This window comes from Empidonax traillii, unplaced genomic scaffold (genome assembly GCF_003031625.1).
Source record: "Empidonax traillii isolate 1590-97213 ecotype Southwest subspecies unplaced genomic scaffold, ASM303162v1 scaffold51:size1492887, whole genome shotgun sequence".
NCBI lineage: Eukaryota > Metazoa > Chordata > Aves > Passeriformes > Tyrannidae > Empidonax > Empidonax traillii.
In genome coordinates, this window is record NW_020955244.1 from 767,758 (window position 1) to 774,045 (window position 6,288).

The following is a 6,288-nucleotide window of genomic DNA, read 5'->3' on the forward strand; positions in this document are numbered from 1 at the left end:
TCACACAGTGTGGAGCTGTACTTCTTACACTAAGTAAATTATTTTCCCCCATTTTTTAAAGAATTTCTAGTATTTATTACAGTTATGAAGTACATGCCTTTCACTGAAATACTTTGGTTCTACAGAGTTAAAAGCATTTCTGCATAAGCATGAGGAAACAGGCACAAACAGAAAACGATTTGTACGAAGTCACTGAGGAAACAAATGACAGAAAGAGATAAAACACACAAATCTCATATGTTTTAGCCTCTTCGGCAACACTGTTTTCCCAAGGATTCCCTCAAAGATAATCTATTACTCAATCTAAACTCCTCAAGCACGAATGACAGCTTATGCAGTGTGAAAGTCAATATTCCACCAAAAAGAAAACGACCACACAACAATCACAGAAAAGCATTTCTTTTCAGTTTGTATGATACATCCTTACCTTTGTATGAACTCTAGTGGCAGCTTAATAAGCGTAAGCAAAAAAATCCATGAAAAGTGTTCACAGAGTCCACAATGAAAGCAAGGCTGCAAATGAAAGAATGCACTTCTCTGGCATAAAATAAAAAAAACTTGCCAAACAGTCTCATGCTTTTCCTCTCTTCTCTGCCTGACTACTCACACCCAGAAACAGCCACAGAAAAACATCTCTGGAATAAAGACATGTTTATGACACCAAGTACATCTGACAGAAAAAGAAAAATGTATTCTTCAGAAGAACAAAAATAACCTCATGACATCCACATCAACATTTACACCTTAACGTACAAGCTTTTTGTCGCACATTATCTACACACTGCCAGAGACACTGATCCCCGGAGCCCACTGACAAGGTTTCATGCTATTCACAGGCACTGAATCAGGCTATTCATCCTTTGCAAACAAGAAGAGAGAAGTTTCCTCAGAAACACCTAGAGCAAAGAGTTTCGGTTATTCACTCCATCAAACTCATACTGCAGCAACAATTAGCTATGTGGACATCTAGACTGAAGACAGGGAACTGACATACAAATCGATGAGGCACTGGTTCGGGGAATTCTCAGTCAATTATACACACGTATTTTATGAGCATTTGCTTTTTAATGTGCTAATAGAGGATCCTTTGATTTGTCCGCAAAGTTTCTGTCACATCTGCTTATGAAAACCTCAGAATTTCACCCTTGGCATGAAATTAAAGCTGTATTTTTCTGTCTGTTGGCCTCTTCTCTTTGGACACTCATATATGTCAATCTAGTTGTGCATTGTGCTGCTACTTTATTACAGTCACTGTTTGGAATATTTCAGTACTGCCACACAGTTGATCAAGATTCATAGAATAAACACGTCCAGTGAATCTAGCACTAGGGAGGAAGGCCAGCCTTGCAATCCGACTCCAGGAGTCAGAATCCTAATAACACAAAACTCACTTCTGACACATTTCACACATGACACTAAAGAAGTCCTGTGAGTTTCCGAGGTCTGTTCTACTTTACCTCTGCAATAGCCTGATCAGTACTGCTCTGATTTTAGAGAACAGTAGAGAATGCTTATTTACGGTTTTGGTTTTTTTTTCTTTAATCAAACTAAAAATAAATGTCTGCTATCACCAGATTCGCTCCATTTACATTTACTTATTTTTTTTATTCCTCTCAAAGAATTACAAAGCTCCTTCTGCTGCAGCTGCCTCGTGGGCTTTATTTTGCAAGACTACTGCAACTGATGCTGGGCAGGTTACACTTGAGCAAAGTAATCCGTCTTTAGATTGTGTCAAATAATACCTGGAGAATTCCTCACTAGTAGGATTACGTAACTCCAGTTACAGCATTGCTTAGACACATAATTTCTATTAAAAGTTTAAAATGCACGCCCAAGGACGATGCCAGAACCCTGCAAACATATGCAAGGCTGACATAAAAACATAGCAGGAACCTCTCACTAACAGCGTCTGGCATGGGACCACTCTTTCCCATTACACAGTTAGAGTAAAAGCACTCTTGGAAAGATGTTAAAGGAGATGTAAAGAAAAACTCCCTAATTCAGAAGAATAAATTATAATTGTTAATATAAATAATATAGATTTCTCTTTATAAAGTTATGTTTGTTTAATTAGTTTACAATTAATATAATACTAATAAAGAGTATTTTTGCAACTCCATTACATGCCATTTGTCATAGCCATCTGAAATCAATATTATTTTTACAGTTAAACACAGAACTAAGTCTTACTAATTACTTATAAAACTTACTGTCCTTCACCAAGGACAGCATATTTAAAATATTATACATTCCTATAACTTACAAAGTGCACTAACTATATGGTCCTAAAGAGGCCTCAGAAACTGGTGGGATGTGCCACCAAGTTTCAAGACACAAAGGATTTTTGAACTCCAAAGCTGCATGAAAGGAATTACGTCTTTTTAATGAGTATTACCATCACCTTCATTTTAGAAACATTAACAATGACAGCAACTTATTACAACATGAAATGGAAAATATGATCAGGGAATACCCTTCTTGGTGAAAGTTCAATTGTTTAATTCAAGATTTGATTTTGGAGAGCTGTTCTATCACTTATATGTGTAATAAGACCTTTACAACCTGGTATACTGTGCATTGTTTAGATCAGGTTGGCACAAAATATGTTATATTCATTAAAAATAATTTTTAAAAAATCATTTGATAATCGAAGACTGAGGATTTTTATTTGGGAATAATCTCATGCAATATATACATCTCCCTGCAAATGCCAAAAATTATTCCATATATATCAAAGGCTTCTCTGACATTGTCTGGATTGTTGCTTCAGGAAAAAAAAAATGTTTCACCCGTCCTTCGTCCTTCACAAGACCCTTCACCCACCTTTTGAAAGACATCTTTGTCAAAAACAGCACAATTCACAATTGTAGGGCAGGATAATGAAATACTGCCCCCAAAAATGGGGAACTACAATCTGTCCTTTTGACTCTGCCCTCACATTTTAAAAAATGTATATGAACAGAACAGTCTTAAAACCTTTATCCTGCTTTCAAACTTGGCTAAAATCGATTTCCATGTTCAATTCCCAGTAGCCAAAAGACATGAAGAGGTAGAATCACACAGACCTCACTTCTGGGGAAGCTAAGAAGTTATCAAAACTTCATCCATGCATACAAATGAAAAGGCAACCTTCAGGACCTATTCACAACTCATGCCTTCCCCCTGCCATGCTCACGCTGTACCTTCATAAATATCTCCATTTCTGCTCCTGGTATTGTATGTGGTGATGAATTCTTTTCACATAATCTTTGCGCCTCCTGGAAAGAAGCGGAGGTGAACAGAAACAATCCATACAACTCAGAAAATAAATTGAATGTTTCTAGGTTTTAATGGACACGGACAAGAAGCTTCCATTTTACAAAAAAAGGTTCAGAGTTTGCACTGGGGCTAAAGGGAGCTGCGGCTTCAGACTCTTATAATTATGTATCAGAAAAGATTTCCAGATTCTGAAGATCCTCCCAGTTTTCAAAGGCCCATCACTAGATTGTTGCATCACAGAAATTTAAGCTAGAGGATTCTTCACTATGACGTGGAGCATTATTCCATTTTACTTATTTTAATTATTCTTCCACATAAAAAATGGTGACTTGAAAAATTCTTTGAGAGGACTGTAAGTTCAACTATCTTACACTTGTGAGCCAAAACCAAAACTAAAAATGTCAAATTCTCCCAGCATTTATCTCCCCTAGTCTTTGGCTTAAATAAAAGGCCAGTTACATTTTCTGACAGTATTCTTTAAGAGCATGCCGCACTGAAGTTCCTCCGCCACAGCCTGCCAGCGTCAGACCGCACAACACAAAAAGTTGGCAGGTCCGCTGAGTCGGAAACAAAGCAGGAAACTTTTTTACTCCCCCCCTCATATTCATAAAAACCCTATAGGAAAGTATTTATGCGTTGTGGCGGCACTGATCATAGAATCATAGAATAGATTGGGTTGGAAAAGACCTCCAAGATCATCAAGTCCAACCCCTGATCCAACTCCAATTACTATATCATGGCACTAAGGGCCACATCCAATCTCTGCTTGAAAACCTCCAGGGATGGTGAATCCACCACCTCTCTGGGTAGGCTGTTCCAATGCTTGATTACCCTCTCTGTAAAGAATTTCTTCCTAACATCTAACCTAAACCTCCCCTGGCAGAGCTTGATCTTGCAAGAGGTGCCACAAAATGACGCGTTACTGCTCTGCCCCCACAGACCCTAGGGGGAAGAGGGGCAGCGAGACGCAGGCAGCGCAGATGTGGAAACCTCTGTCCTTCCAGATGTTTCCAGCGCCCATGCGGGCAAAACGAGTGTTAGGATGGAATTTTGCTGTGAGGGCGGTGAGGCGCGCAGAGGCCGCGGGCGCCGATCCCTGCGGGCGGGGGCTGGAGGGCAAGGCCGGGCGGGGGGGGCAGAGCTCGGGGAGCGCGTGGCGCCCGCCCCAGAGCCTCGGGGGGTGCCGTCAGCCCCGGGGTGTGCCGTCAGCCCCCTTCCTTCCCTCCCCTCCCTTCCCCTTTCCCTTCCCCTTTCCCTTCCCCTCCCTCCCCTCCCTTACCCTCAGCCGCCACACCGATTTTCCCGCGCTCCGCCGCCGCTGCCGGGACTGCGCATGCGCGGGGCGGGGCTGTGGGCGGGGCGGGGCGGGGCGGGGCTGAGGGCGGGAGTGATGGCGGCGGTGATGGCGGTGAGGGGTGAGGGCCGTGAGGGGGTGAGGGCGGCAGTGAGGGCCGTGACGGGGTGAGGGCGGCAGTGAGGGCGTTGCGGGGGAGAGGACGGGGACCAGGGCGGGCACGTTGCCCCGTCCCGCCGGGGGCTCGGCTGTGCCGAGCCCCCGGCGGGACGGGCACCGTGCCCGCCCGCCCGCCCGCCCTCAACCGCCCTCAGCCGCCCCAGAGTTTGCCACTCCTGCATTTAAAAAGTGCAAAACATTTGGGTGTTACAAAAAAAAATGTTATGGGGATTATTTCTTTTTAGCTTTGGTCTTTGGCAACAGATGCTGCTACATATAGAGCTAATCCCGCTGTCTAATCTCAGAGAGTTGCTATCAGTAAGGCTTTGACACTCCAAATAATATTTAAAACCGTTAAAATTCATCAGAAATAGATATGACGCAGGTAACAGTGCCATGACTTCAAACTGCCAAGTATTTAGGAGAGGACGTTCCAAACACCAGAGAAGTGCTGGCTGCTCCCTGAGAGCCCTAGGAATCTCCTCTTCCCCAAGGTATGTTGCGAAAGCTCCTGCTAAGCTTTGCGCTCTGATGGATAAGAAAGAAAAAATAAAAAAAAAAAAAAAAATCACAGTTACTTGAAGCTTTCTCAGAGGTTTGGAACGTTAGAACAATACTGGGGTAGGTGAATTAATGGGATGAACTGCAGGTGATGGACATGAAGGTTCATGGTAACTATAATTATCAGTGCCCACAGCCACCGCATTTGTAATATATGTATTTTATGCACATTATAGTGATTAGCTAAAGAGCAAGGAATACCAAACAAAACGCCCTCAGACCCGTTAGCTGAAGTGAAGAAGTTAAATATCTTCCTGTAGATCTGTGGGTAGCTCAGAATGGCTGGTACGAGACAGCGCTAATGTAGGCGCTGCATACATATGGTTGTCCTTCGCAGATGGAACTGGGACTGGCTGGCTGTTGGAGTGGCAAGCGAAGCATCAGTCCTGTTCGAGAGATTCCCGGAGAACACCGCGGTGTGTCAGCAGTCCCCAGAGGGTATCAGTGTGGTGCTGTTCGCTAGCCACACTAGGGGGTTGCTGAATTGGCAAACGTGGCATTTCTGGACGGTGATGATATATTTGAAAATTTACCCATTAAAATACTGTATTTTGGGCAACTGGAAGCTTAATAGTTATTAGGCGTGCCAGCATCCTCAAGTTCCAGGTGTTCATTTTCTCCCACGTCTCCCAGCTGCTTCGCAGTATAATTTCATGATTCATCACTGATTATGCTTTCAGTACTGTTCCATGAAAGAAACAAAGAACTTCAGTAACAAGGAGAAGTGGAGCTGCTTCCAGGAGGCACCAGGCCCTGAAAATCTGACTGATCCACTTTGTGAGCAGGGCATATCACGCAGTCTTTATGCTGACACTGGAATAATTTTTTCCTCTGCTTTTGGTGTTGGTTTGCATGTTGTTCCTTTCCATTTGACATGCTGTGTTTTGTGTCCCAAGTGATGGATGAGTATGTGTGGTTTCTTCCTAATGCAAAGACCATTAAGTCTTTAGCTGAGGAGCCTCTGCAGGGTTCAAAAAATTGTCCCTGAGTAGACCAATGGTATTTAATATTCCTTA

At 42.9% G+C, this 6,288-nt stretch overlaps 1 protein-coding gene across 2 annotated transcripts in view; it reads right to left on the reverse strand.

Moving 5' to 3' along the window:
* FANCC (FA complementation group C) overlaps positions 1-191 on the reverse strand; it is a 65,314-nt gene extending 65,123 nt beyond the window's left edge. For both annotated transcript variants that reach the window (XM_027879152.1, XM_027879151.1), the window contains exon 1: positions 98-191. The gene's annotated coding sequence lies outside the window, so the exon portion shown is untranslated. The remainder of the gene's footprint in view (positions 1-97) is intronic.
* Positions 192-6,288: the final 6,097 nt, after the last annotated feature.